Below are 13,768 nucleotides of genomic sequence, written 5' to 3' on the forward strand. Positions count from 1 at the left end.
ACGCACAGTAATTTCTGGAATTCCCCTCTTTGGCTGGTGAGTGGATGGGTGTGCAAGAAAGAATCATCGGAAAGAAGCCAATTCCAAGTTAGTACGCTATATACTTGCATAGTAAAATACACAAGTCTTTTTTTTTCCCAAAATGATAACATACACTACATAATGTATACGCCAAAAAAGAAAATTAAAATAATCCTACTGCTGCTATATGTGCCCAATACAATGTTCACACAAAGTTAATGTTCAGCTACTTGTGATCACAACTGGATGCACTTGTTTACTTGCACATCATGCTGACAGATCGGAAAGTGTTCCTCGTCTCATTGATACTAATAGCCATCCCATTGTTATGCACTTCTGTGTTGAACTCAGCCATATTCCATTGTAGGTGTGACAGCAAGTTTGACCCGGAAGGCAGCATCACAGTAGTTTCACAAGCAGCTGTTAACATCTGACCATCCCTCTTACGCCATGCTACAAACGTGTCAAAAATAACCCTATTAGGGCTGAATGGCCTAATGGTATCGACAATAGGCTCTGTGGAGTCTAGGTCAATATTGGGTGGCATTGCTCCATCAACAATATGGTAATCACAGGTGATCATGTTGTCTTCATGAATAACCTTCTGCACTGTCTTCATCCATGCAGTACCCCCATTAGGGTGGCCAAACAAGATCGTACGGTCAAACTCATATCCGTTAACATTCTTGTAAAGCTCCACGGTGTTATCCTGGTTCTTCCCAATAGTGGGGATACTGATGAATGGTACTAGTATTTGTATTGGGAAGGGAAGTTGACCTGTGGTAGAGTCCAGGTATAGATCTGCCTTGCCTTCATATGGGGTGCCATTTCCATTTCCCTCCAGTTTGAAGGTAACACCATTGACTGTGCCATACACATTATACTTGTGCTGGGTCTTTGCTGGGATGACATTTTTACTGGAACGATGATGTGATGACATCTTAGATCTTTGTGTTTCTGCCACAGGATAGTAGTTGGTTCGTGAAGGAATAAGCTTGGCTGGTTACTTAGTCACTCTAAAATTGCTTGCTTTTATACTAGCTAGGCTGAAAATTTCAGCACTGTGTATCATTTGGTTAATTACTGTCTCTAATCATTAAGAAAATTCAGAGCTTAAGGTTTGCTATCCTGGCTACCTGAATTATTTTAAAGTGCACGGTTGCACAATGCCCCATGGCATTATTTTAACAATAGAATTTATTGCACATACGTATAGGTAGCAATGTGCATGTATTGTAGTTTTAGTCACACATCTCTAGCACATGCTACAACTGGTACGTATGCTCAAATGCAAGTAATTCTTAAAAAGATAAAGACATTTCAAAACATAATTACCCATTTACAATAACGAAGGTATGCACATTTTACTGATGTACCATATTTATCTGTACTGGTGATAAATACTGTTAAGAGTCAGTTAAATTATATAATAAGCCTAGCCTTCTTGCAGGTCCCCAGTGAGATAGGTATATTGCATAGAAGGGATCATGAAAGTTAGAATTTTTCTGTCCAAAATATCACCCAAAATTGGCTTCACTTTTCTTTCATAACATTGGTTGGCATAATAAAACTGAAAAATACCTTCAGAGCAACCCATACACTTTCAATTTAGCTCAGTTTTCTATTAACTGACTGACTAACTAACTGATGCCTTCAGCCATGCATAACTCAACTATGGTTAAGGCTACAAGTGTGATTTCTTCAGTGATTTGGCCTGAGATGTGCCTTTTTTTTCAACTGGCACCACAGCAGCTGCATCATGGATTTACCTTTGTTCTTCTATTTGTCCCTACTGCCACATAGGTGTTGATTCAGAATAATGCATCGTGGACCTGGCTTCAGTGCTGGCTATGTAATTTTCATGGTGACAATTGACTGCAGAGGCACTTTTCATACTGTTCTTTGCTTGTAATGTTGTATGACAGGTACAATTATTCAGTAGAATTTTCTACAGCCAGACTACTAACTAACTAACTGATGGCTTCAGACCAACAACTCAGTAATGGCAGTACTGGTCGTACACAAACCAGCAGTAACACTAAGATAAAATGGTGGTACCCGACTGCTAAATGAAGGCAGCTTACTTTAATTAAAATTGCTTGCGTTGTAATGCAACCACTCACTGGTGTACATCAGTTTAGTTTTATCTCTGTAAAGAGATATGTGTACTGCGCTGCAAAGGTATCATCTGGAACTTCTTTGATCTGAGGTGTATACATGTTCAATAAACGTATAAGTTTGCTGATGTCTATATAACTCTGTCAGCTGTTCTACTTAATTGTTCTTATCTAACAGACTAGATTTCATCACTTCATAATTGATGGTTTTCTCTCATCATTTAGTCAATCAATAGAGAAATTGTTTTATTTAACTGAGATTTCGTAAAACACACCAGACAAGCGATCATGGCTTTGCCTTGAAGGCATGTTTGGGCTTGATTGTATCCAAACAATACACAAAGGTACTATACAGGTAATACCAAAATAATTTTTGCCGTTTTTTACACAAATCATTGTTCCTCATATCTACAGATACAATGACAATAATATAAGACAAACTAGTGCTCTACCAATATAGAAATAATACCTACCAATTGCAATCCAACATTAAAGCTAAAGGATCTATGTTAGTACTGATAATTGCTATACAATTTTGCGCTTGCTTGTTCATGGTTATGGCTATATTATTATACTACCTGTATTTATTTGGATAGCGTTTATAACAAAGTAAATCAGTCCTTCTGCATCCCCACCCCTTTCCTTCCTCCTTAATTGTGTAAATAATGGAACTATACACAATTACTGCACAGAGTACACAGTATCTTGTTTAGAAACAACGTAGTTGCTAAAATAATTAAAACCCACAATCAATGCTTTCACATGGCTCCATAAAAGCAATGCTGAATCTTTTAAACATCATCCAGTAAATGCGATAGTTGTGTATGATTTAATTTTTGGAAAAGTCCTTAGTTAAACAACTATGGATCTTTAATGAAAATCATTCTAAAAAGCCATGGATCTTTGTGTGCAGTGAAACACTTAGTAGCCTTAAGCTAAGTTACCATTATAAAAAGTCCTGACAAAGTGGCAGAACTAAACTGAGAATGTAGTAACAATACACTTGTAGTAATCCTGAAATTTTAAAATGTACTTGCTATTATTTTATGTGTGAATCAACTGTGTTATACATTGTAGGAAAGCAAACTGTTTATGGCACAGCATAACAACATACCCTTATGCTTATGGCTATTCTTACAAAATGACCAAGGCACTCATTGTAGATATTAAAAATTAACTAAAAGAAAATGAAAATACATTTTAGCAGACATTTTGTCAGATCGTAGTGGTATTCAGACAAACAAATTCCAATGATTAGAAATTGTCTGGTACTTGACTGTAATTTCAGCCAGCTCTTGTATTTTTTGTGTAACGTATTACTAATTCTAGTGGAGTCTCATATTGGTTTAATATGTTTGCACGCATGTACCATTAAGCGAATAGTATGCGCTCACCACTTTGGTAATACCTGTCGTGATCATCTACGTGGTAAATGTGTACTTTGGCACTTAGTGTGTGTTCTGCTGGAATAGGAATAATTGTACTGAACATTGAATGGATTTACTAATGCAAACAGACAGACACACTGACACACAAGCATATACGTCCTTGGTTCACTTTGCTACTCAATGCTAAAGGTGATGGGGTATTACATGCATAACCCACATACTAGCTATAATTGCAATTAGGGCTGAGCGATTGTGCTACTTTCACTATTGTAGGATGTAACATATCATGATTATGATAACTATCACAATGTTGTAACTCAGCATCACGTATGCACAACTTTGTATGAATTTTAATACTTGGGGAAATTGTGTACAATTGTTCGATACAATTAAGCCATAGGCAGTTACAGTTTAATACAAACAGCGTAATTAATAAAAGTAATATCCTTAGAATTCAATGGTTTAGTTTTAAACCACCTATACCCTAGTAAGATTTATTCGCACAATGAACTTGTTTTCCGAATTACGTTCTTCCACAAAAGGATGTGCCACCATTTTAATATACGTTTACACAACATCACAACTATTTGTAATACTTATCAACATCACAATATTCAGAGACAATCATGATTAATCCCACAATTGATATAATCTCCCAGCCCTATTTTATAGAGCAATATATGATTTACATAGTTACACTTTCAAATAGGATTCAAGACCCTATATACATGTAGTTGTTGAACATCCTTCGACCTTACCTAAGTTTGTATATATGCTGATAGAGTTTCATTGTGGGTCTCAAGATAATTTCAGTAGCGAGTGTGATGTTTAGTTCGCAAAAAGCTCCATGCATTATTATAAAGTAAAAATTCTGTGACTATACCATGTATAAAATTCTGTGACATGGGTCTGGCCAAACCCATTGCTCACAGACATGATCATACCTGTACAAATGCACATTACTCTATTCTGCATTTCCTTCAGTCTCTGTAGTGATTGACTATCTACAAAGTGCTATTTTGAACCAAGGTCATTTCTCAAATAATAAATAAATAGCAGAACATCTTGTGAAGAAATGATGGTCCCATGTGACCCACTCTGGGGTATTTCCAGATATCTCTAAGTTTGATATCTAACTCATATATTTAATGGATCTACTTGAAACTTTGCCATATTTTATTGTACTATGCAACAGCTTCAAGCTCAAGTTTGTGCCACTTGTCTTGCCAGCTCAGGTTGTAATCACGATCAAACACCTACGTAGCTGTATTGCATATCGGTAAGCTACACAATTAATTATTCTTATAGAACATAGTGGATCCGTGATAGAAACGCATGCACGGTCACGTCCTACTCAATCACTTGATTGTGTTTGTCATTTGTCAATGGAAAATGTTTAGTTCAGAGAGGATATGGTTTTCAATGTTAAATAAGCAACATGATTCTGTATGATTCTTGCAGAATCATGTTGCCTATTTAATATTGAATCATGATTCATGTTCTTTGGTGCAGAATCATGATTCTGCATGCATACACCAAGGACCATTTTTGCAGACTTCTTACAATGTAGCTGTACTGTACATAGCATGCACTTCAATAATCTTACAAAAAATATAACCACATTTTTATATAATAGTGACATATCATACAGTACTATAGTACTGTATAGTAGGGACCACAAAGCAGTAGGCATGGCCCATGAAAGAATATCACCCAAAAAAACAGCCACAATTTCCCCTGACAATGATGAGGCAGTATTGGTTACGTAAAACTAAGCCCAAACAAGCTTTCAGATCGACCTGAAACACTTCCAACAAGTTGCTATGGAATTTTAAAAATAATTTATTTAACGGAATTTTCTACTGCTGACTGAGTAAGTAAGTGACTGACTGACTGATGCCTTCAGACAAGCGTAACTCGATAACGGCTAAGGCTACGGGCTTGATGTTTTCACTGTTCGACGTTGCTTTGGCCCGACAGGTGCCTTTTGGCATACCGCAGTACGTACAATGCATTCTTAATGGATTTACCAGTGTCCTCCTTTGTGTCCCATTCATCTTTGCTGACAGTGAAAAGTGTCGATTTGGTGATAGCACGTGATGGCTTCCCTTGGCATAACGGAAATCATTCATATTTTTCATAGTGGCTATTTTGATAGCAGAGGTGCTTGTCAAACAGTTCTTGATTCGTACTGTTGTGTAATGGGTTGAACATAGCCAACAATGAAGCATAATGGATACTTCACTTTTCAGACGATAATTGATATAACTGGGGAGTGGCACAATTTCTTTCGGAATGCGTCTCGGTGTGTAGAGGTACTTTTTGAACAGTTCTTGATTCGAAAATGCTGCGCAACGGGTTGATCATAGCTGACAACGGAGCGTAATGGATACTTCACTTTTCAGATAATAATTGGGGCGCATGGTGCTGTTTCACATGCAGTATGCGTGGGTTCACCAGTCATAATAATTATTTACAAAATAAAGTTAACAAACAAGAACACAGAAAAATTAGGAATTTTCAACTAGAGTAGGGACAATAGCACATCAATAAAAAGTACTGAAACAAGCTGGAGTAGTGCACGATATTAAATCACAGTAAAGTAATAAAAAGTGTTATATCCCTACTGTGCTCAAGATACCATATATAATGGAAATGCACAGTAGGGATATAACACTTCTTATTGTTTTACTGTGATTTAATATCGTGCACTACTCCAGCTTGTTCCAGTACCTTTTATCGATGTGCTATGGTCCCTACTCTAGTTGAAAATTCCTAATTTTTCTGTGTACTTGTCATATTATAAAACATGACAGTGGTGCTATTTGATTACTCTGACAAGCATATCACTGATGAATGTAAATACTGTACAATATAATCAGGTATTTAAACTAATTACGTAAATCATAATTATACTTGTCATTATGCATGCACACTGCATTTATAACTTATAAACTTGTTCAAGTGTACGCTGTCTTTAAACATACTGTACATATATACTGGATCAATCTGTTGTTGGGCACTGCTAGTTTATCTTGATATAGCATATACTAATGCTCTTTTTTTTACTCTTAAAAAATCAGGAAGCTGACTTTACAGCTGTGCTATTGAACATAATAATAATACAGACATGCATCTGTTTAGTAGAATCATCAGCAGAATATCCTAGATGTAATGACACCATTAGCTGGTTGGGCAGCAGTACCAGACATTGTGCTACCCACGCCTCACCAACCTCTCTCCCAACCAGTGTGATTTTAAGAACATCGTGTGAAAATTAGTATAACCGAGATGATAAATAAACTTAAATGGACTGAACAGACTAACCATCGCTACTTCAGCTCTGACTCTACTAATCTATACACCTACTTCATTACTACTACCAGGGGGAACCAGTTTAAAATGTTCAAGCAACATTCAAGATTATTACCCAGATCAAAATTACTTTATGAACAGAGTGATTAATGATTGGAACAGTTTACCTACATCTGTTGTAGAAAGTACTTCAATTAACACTCTTAAATCACTGTTAGATAATTATTTATTAGATTTTAGGTTTACTTTTGTATAGTGTTAATGTATTGATCCGTTTGATTGGGTATACAGGCTTTGCCTTTACCTGTATTTAATCATAATCATAATCACAAATACTATTAGCATACAAATGATGTACAAGACTTATCATTTTACCAAATTGTAGATCTAAAACTAGCTGACTGATTATAATATTATGTTTAACCATTGAATTAGTCTACCAAAGGTCATGACTACAAACTGACAGTGCCACTGCACTTTCAAGGATAGATTCAAACAAGTTTAGTTACTTTTCAAATACCATAACATTATGGAACAAACTATACCCAATGAAATTGCATGTCAATGCTACACACCTCCTGTACTACAATTAATGTGTTTCAGGTACTGACTCAACTATAAATCAACTTTGCCTGGCCTACTGAATGCTTAGGAAACTTCACAGTAAAAAACAAACTAGTGAATGTCACTACTAAATGTAGTGAACGTAACTACTAATGTCTGCCACAATATTCACTATTTTTGTGTAGTGACGTTCACTACTAAGTTTGTAGTGAATGTCACTACATTGACTATGCCAAGTAGTGACATTCACTACAAAAAGTAGTGAATGTCACTACTAAAAGTAGTGAGTATTGTGGCAGAACAATTCACTACTAATTTTTTTACAGTGTTTCTAGCTATAGCAAAAAAAAATAGCCTGAGGGTAAGTGTAACTATAGTTAATTTTCATAGCTAGTTGACTTTAATTACAATGAAAAAAGCGAAATTGTGGTACTCTTGAACTATGTGCTCATGACGGCTGTAAACAGTAGTAATGCACCTATAAATGTCATGCCCCACCACTCCACCCCCGGGAATGGATTTGACAAAAGTCTCATGTCAAATTCCACAGTGCTGGGGCTAAGAAGCTTGTCAAAATCCCACTATGTCCCCACCTCGATTTGATTTAGCTAGCTAGCTAGCTCATTAAAATCAAGTTAATGTTTTGTCAAACTGCCGCCGTCGAAAGCCCCAGGGTGGGGCAAGATGTAGATTACAAAAAAAAATAAAAAATCTAGATGACAAATCCCCAGTAAGTGTATGGGGATCCCCAGGGTTGGGGTGGGGCTTGACATTGATAGGTATGTAACATTACACACTTGTGCTTATATACAGGGAATTAACGTCACTGACTCAATAAGTAAACAATGTTACATCATCACGCAAACTGCTTGTTTTCACTGGAACTCAAATCCCCAGAGGGTTTGCACGTAATTGCGTCAGCATAATGCAGGCCTGGCCATGATGACTTCAACCGGATGTATGTTTTATTTATTTAATATTTAACTGAATACACATTCCTGGAACTCGAAATAGGAAAAAACATGATGCCAGAGCAACTCTCGATCCGGCAAATTCTAAGGGGGGGGTGTATGGAGCCATCGGTATAGCCATGCATGAGAAACTAATTATAAGCTGAGTTTAAAAAATCTTGGGGAATAGTTGCTGTAGCTATGATTTTGAGCCATTTTGAAATTACTGCAGCTTATATAGTTATGCAGACCCCCCTGAAATTCTAGCGGGAGTAGCTACTTAGTTTGCAGTACATCTCAGTTGCTAATACATAAAAGAGGATTTTTGACTTGGCTGCTACCATTTCTATTTCTTCATCAAGAAGAATTTTCAATTGCCCTGAATGGTCTGAAGATGCTTGAATGTTGTCAACTCTATTATTTATTGTAATTACATTTTTGTGTGTGTGTTGCTGTAACTAGTTTTTTCCCTTGCCACACCCACTTGTGGGCATTCTTTGTGGTAGTGTGTGTCCGAGGACTCACTCACTCACTTAATTAGCTATAGTTGTTTTTGTACATTGTCTTTTTTTTTGTTCATTACCAATGATGGTTTCTCACTCTTAATGTACCGTTATACGAAAAAAATAGTGGCAAAATACAAACACTGTGTATATGTAGGTGCTGTGGAAATTGCTTATTAAACCTTTGCTCATACTGCATGAAGAAATACTTCTTAGTTTTTCAGTACAGTGGAACCTCTCTTATTCAGACTGACACCATGCACTGTTGTCTGGACAGCCCAAATTAGTCATGTGGCTTGTAGTCTTGATCATTAATAAAGTTTGGGTTGGCACACATGAAACTAAAGGGTTGCTGTGTACCTGTTAGGACTAAGGTGTCTTGTTTATTCTACTATTTGTCAACTACTACTTGGTTGCTACATTTGTACAGCCCACATGCAGGAGTGACCAGCATAAATGCTCTGAAGTGATTTGCTCCTCTGCCCACTGAAATTGTATAATAGCATTCACTACATAGCAATAACAACATTTATTTACTTGTATTTAAGTCAGTTACTTTGCACATTGGCATGCATTCTTTAGATTATACAGATATTTCTGAGATATGGTCAGTGGTCAGACTGCCCAGATAACAGTGGTTCCACTAAAACTGATTTTGAGCTTAACATAACACTTTAGGAATCTTTGACATCACTTGTTCAAATATTTATAACATGCATGCATGCTGTACGTTGCATAATTCCCACAAACTAAACTACCATACACATAGTGATTATATCATTCATAATGATGTAACACTGGTTATTATGTTATACTACACTTAGCATAGCATTCTTTGAAATTATGAAAGTATAGTGGGTATATTAATGCATGCATTTTACTGAGTGCACACACACACACACACACACACAAACACACTTCTAACCTATAGGGTGACTTGTTAGGTGGCTGAACTCTCTACAGGGTGACTTGAAACATAGCTGTAGCTACTCCACTATACAGAATGACTTATAATGTAGCTGAACTCTCTACAGGGTGAATTGTAATGTAGCAAAGTATAATTGCTGCCATACTCTGTGTATGTGTGTGTGTATGCATGTAGTGTAATGGGGTGTGTTACTGTACCAGTATATGTATCCCTCCTAGAGGAGACTGAGTGTGGCATTGACTAGACATTGGGTGGCCTGCAGTTTGAATCCTGGGGTAGGAGGGTTCTTTTTTTCACTTCTTTGCCCCTTTTCTGTTTCATCTTATTGTTATCTAGGTTAAGTAATCATTTAAAGTCTCCAAGTCATGTTAGGTTAGGTAATCCTAAGGCTGCAGCACATGTTGCTGTCAGACCTTCGGTGCTGGTCACTGTAAAGTGCTAATAATAATAATATGTATCATGTGTATGCATGTATGTGAGTGTGTGTGTTTAGATATACTAACCGCAAGTACCTGGGGTTAGTATATTTATGGTGTACTTGCAGTAGAGAGTTCAGGTACAAACAAGTCACCAAGTTAAAAGTAACCCTGAAGTAAGTTATAAGGCATCCTGTAAGCTCAGCTACATCCTATGGAGAGTTCAGCTACATTACAAGAAACCCTAGCCTGCATGTAGATACCGGAGTTCAGCTACATTCTTGTACAGAGTTTAGTTCCATAACAATAGCACAATTGTAATATATTAAAAATAAAAGTCATCAAATTAAAAGTATTCTTAACAAAGAAAAAACAAGTAAAAAAGAAGACCCAAAAAAATCAGGCTGGCTTTGGGGATTGCAATTACACTGAAGTATCAATCCAAAACAGCCAAGCTGTGCAAAAGAATGCAGCCTTTAAAAATGGTAATTTCTTCACCACAACATTTGATTTCAAAACTTTGGCGTACTACACCCTTTTTCACGGCTGGGCTGTTTTGGTACATGTGGCTGTTTGGTATATACTTGGATTATAATAATTAACAGTACTTAGAAATGATATCTCCTTCTGGGCAATAACTGTCAATTGGATTTCTATGAATACGTACTTACATATGGCTTACATAGTTTATAGATGATTTTAATACACCTGAAGTTACATCATGTAGTGGCTAGTCATTTTGTATAAAAGCATGCATGGCTGGGCTGTGTGTCAACATTCTAAATTCAGAAAGAGAAAATGATGTTCTTTCAACTACTTGTGGTGCTTGCTAGCGGTCTACTGTGCTTATTACAACAATGCCAGGGTCAGGTCAATGCCAATTATTTCAATTACACTTCTTGTAAAGAGATCCTTACCAAGTTCCCGAATACACCTTCTGGTTTATTTATACTGAAAAACTCTACCGAGGAGGTCTACTGTGATATGGAGAACAGACATTGTGGCAGTCAAGGGTGGACCAGAGTGGCTTATGTCAACATGTCCTATGAGACGTCATCCTGTCCTGGAGACCTGCAACTTCACCAAACTCCGATGCGTTATTGTGGTGGAATGCCACTGCAGTGTGCTAAAGCTAATTTCTCTACTCTTGGAATAACTTATAGCCAAGTGTGTGGTAGAATGATAGGCTATCAAATAGGAAATCCTAATGCATTTTCCCCCTATGTAAATGAACAAATAAGACTTGATCATGTTTTAGACGGAGTACTCGTCAGCTATGGAGAGAAGAGGGAACACATTTGAGCTTATGTGGCTGGTTGGCAAAGAGTGCCAACAACAGCTAGAAAGAGCACTTGTCCTTGTGCTTCTTCCGAGTATAATGGCGTAGTTCCAGCGTTCATAGGAAATGATTATTACTGTGACAGTGGAGTTGATGATAGGCCAGTTGCAGGAAGGTTTTACCCAGACCCATTGTGGATTGGAGAAGGATGCAGACCTCCTAACTTCTGCTGTTCTTCAGCAAGCATGTCATAGTTCTGCAAGATACTAGCTGATCCTACTGATGACAATATTGAGATATACAATTGTAATAATGACTTGGAGGAAGATGTAGGCTTGCAACTGATAGAACTTTATGTACGCTGATTACTTCATAGTATAGCATTTGCTAACAAACTATAATGGTAGCTAACATGTTGTGCATGCACATTTTGTACGATGTAGAACTATCGTGTGTTTTAGTACATAATTATACATAGTGTTTCTTGAGCTATATTTTCTAAATTTCTGCAAGGTTATCATATGATGGGGAGGTTCCTTCACCTCTCATTAAACATAGAGTTGTTGTAGTTAGCATACTAAACACTAATACAGACATGCTGTCTACAATACATGGTAGTAAATCATGTGGCCAACAAACTGCAAAGTACACTCCTCAGTGAAACACATACATGGCCACTGTATATAGTGAGCATATACACATGTATATAAGAAAGTTTTGCACTCTTAGCCACCTAAACTGTATATAAACTTAGCAGGCTAAGTATAGATTTCTTTGATTTTGCATGAAGTGCTGTATTGGAGCAATAGTGTTTCATTGAAAGCATTACTTAAATTGCACAAAATTTGTCTTAGTGGAACAGATAAGCACTGGAGCAGATACCTACTACAGAAGTATTTAAACCCCTTGGAACCTGCTACCTGATATTTGACACTTTCAGTGACTCTAGACAAAATGGAGTGCAAATAAGTGGCCATGGATTAAAGCAAAAAGTATTTGTACGTATGAAGCTAGAAACCTAATAAACACTTAACCACTGTATTCATTCAAACAGTCTTGAAATTATATAGAGTAAATATTATCTAATCAAAAACAGCCAAGCTGTAAAAAAAGGTGCGGCCCCCAAAAAGGCCATGGTGAAAAAAGATGTGAAATCCAAGGTGGCGGCCAAGAAATGGCTGTGATGGTAGGTTAATGGTTACATTTTAATAACAACAATTCAGGTGAATTTGGTGCCAAGACCAAGCGGCACAAAATTCACCTGAATTGTTGTTATTAAAATGTAACCATTAACCTACCATCACAGCCATTTCTTGGCCGCCACCTTAGATTTCACATCTTTTTTCACCATGGCCTTTTTGGGGGCCGCACCTTTTTTTACAGCTTGGCTGTTTTTGATTAGATATCACTTCTTTTTGTATTTGTATACTGCAAAGCCGGCCTATGGCTGGCTTTGGGGCTTTTTTAACCCATGTGTTTTTTTTCTTTAACACAGGAAGAAGAAAAGAACTTAAAGAAGAATTTTAGTACTTCAATTATTTTTGATTTTATTAGTAATTATACAAATTATATACATATATTTATTACATGCCCATTATTCCCCACAGGATTTTTTTTGCAGCTGATGTCTCTACTGGGTGACTTGAAATGTAGCTGAACTATATACAGGATGGTTTCTTTGTAGCTGAACTCTCTACAAGGTAACCTCTTCTAGCTGATCTCTCTACAGGGTATTTTGTTTCTAGCTGAACTCTCTACAGGTGATTTGTTTGCAGCTAAACTCTCTACATGGTGGTGTCTTTGTAGCCGAACTCTCTACATGATGGTTTCTTTGTAGCTGAACTCTCTATAAGGTGACTTCGTCTAGCTGAACTCTCTACAGGGTGATTTTTTTGTAGCTGAACTCTCTGCAGAGTGATTTGTTTGCAACTGAACTCTCTACATGATGGTTTCTTTGTAACTGAACACTCTACAAGGTGACTTCTTCTAGCTGATCTTTCTACAGGGTGAATTGTTGTAGCTGAACTATCTACAAGGTAACTTCTTCTAGCTGATCTCTATACAGGGTGATTTGTTTGTAGTTGAATTCTGTACAGGTGGTTTCTTTGTAGCTGAACTCTGTACATGATGGTTTCTTTGTAGCTAAACTCTTTACAAGGTGACTTCTTCTAGCTGATCTTTCTACTGGGTGATTTGTTTGCAGCTGAACTCTCTACATGGTGGTTTCTTTGTTGCTGAACTCTCTACAAGGTGAATTCTTCTACCTGATCTCTCTACAGGGTGATTT

At 36.9% G+C, this 13,768-nt stretch overlaps 1 long non-coding RNA gene across 1 annotated transcript; it reads left to right on the forward strand.

Annotated features, from left to right (window-relative positions):
• Window position 1: 1 nt before the first annotated feature.
• LOC136255480 (uncharacterized) lies at window positions 2–7,234 on the forward strand. Its single transcript, XR_010700910.1, has 2 exons — window positions 2–87; window positions 6,610–7,234. It is a non-coding gene; the product is annotated as an uncharacterized lncRNA (long non-coding RNA).
• Window positions 7,235–13,768: the final 6,534 nt, after the last annotated feature.

The sequence above is a fragment of the Dysidea avara genome, chromosome 5 (assembly GCF_963678975.1).
Source record: "Dysidea avara chromosome 5, odDysAvar1.4, whole genome shotgun sequence".
In the NCBI taxonomy this organism is placed as follows: domain Eukaryota; kingdom Metazoa; phylum Porifera; class Demospongiae; order Dictyoceratida; family Dysideidae; genus Dysidea; species Dysidea avara.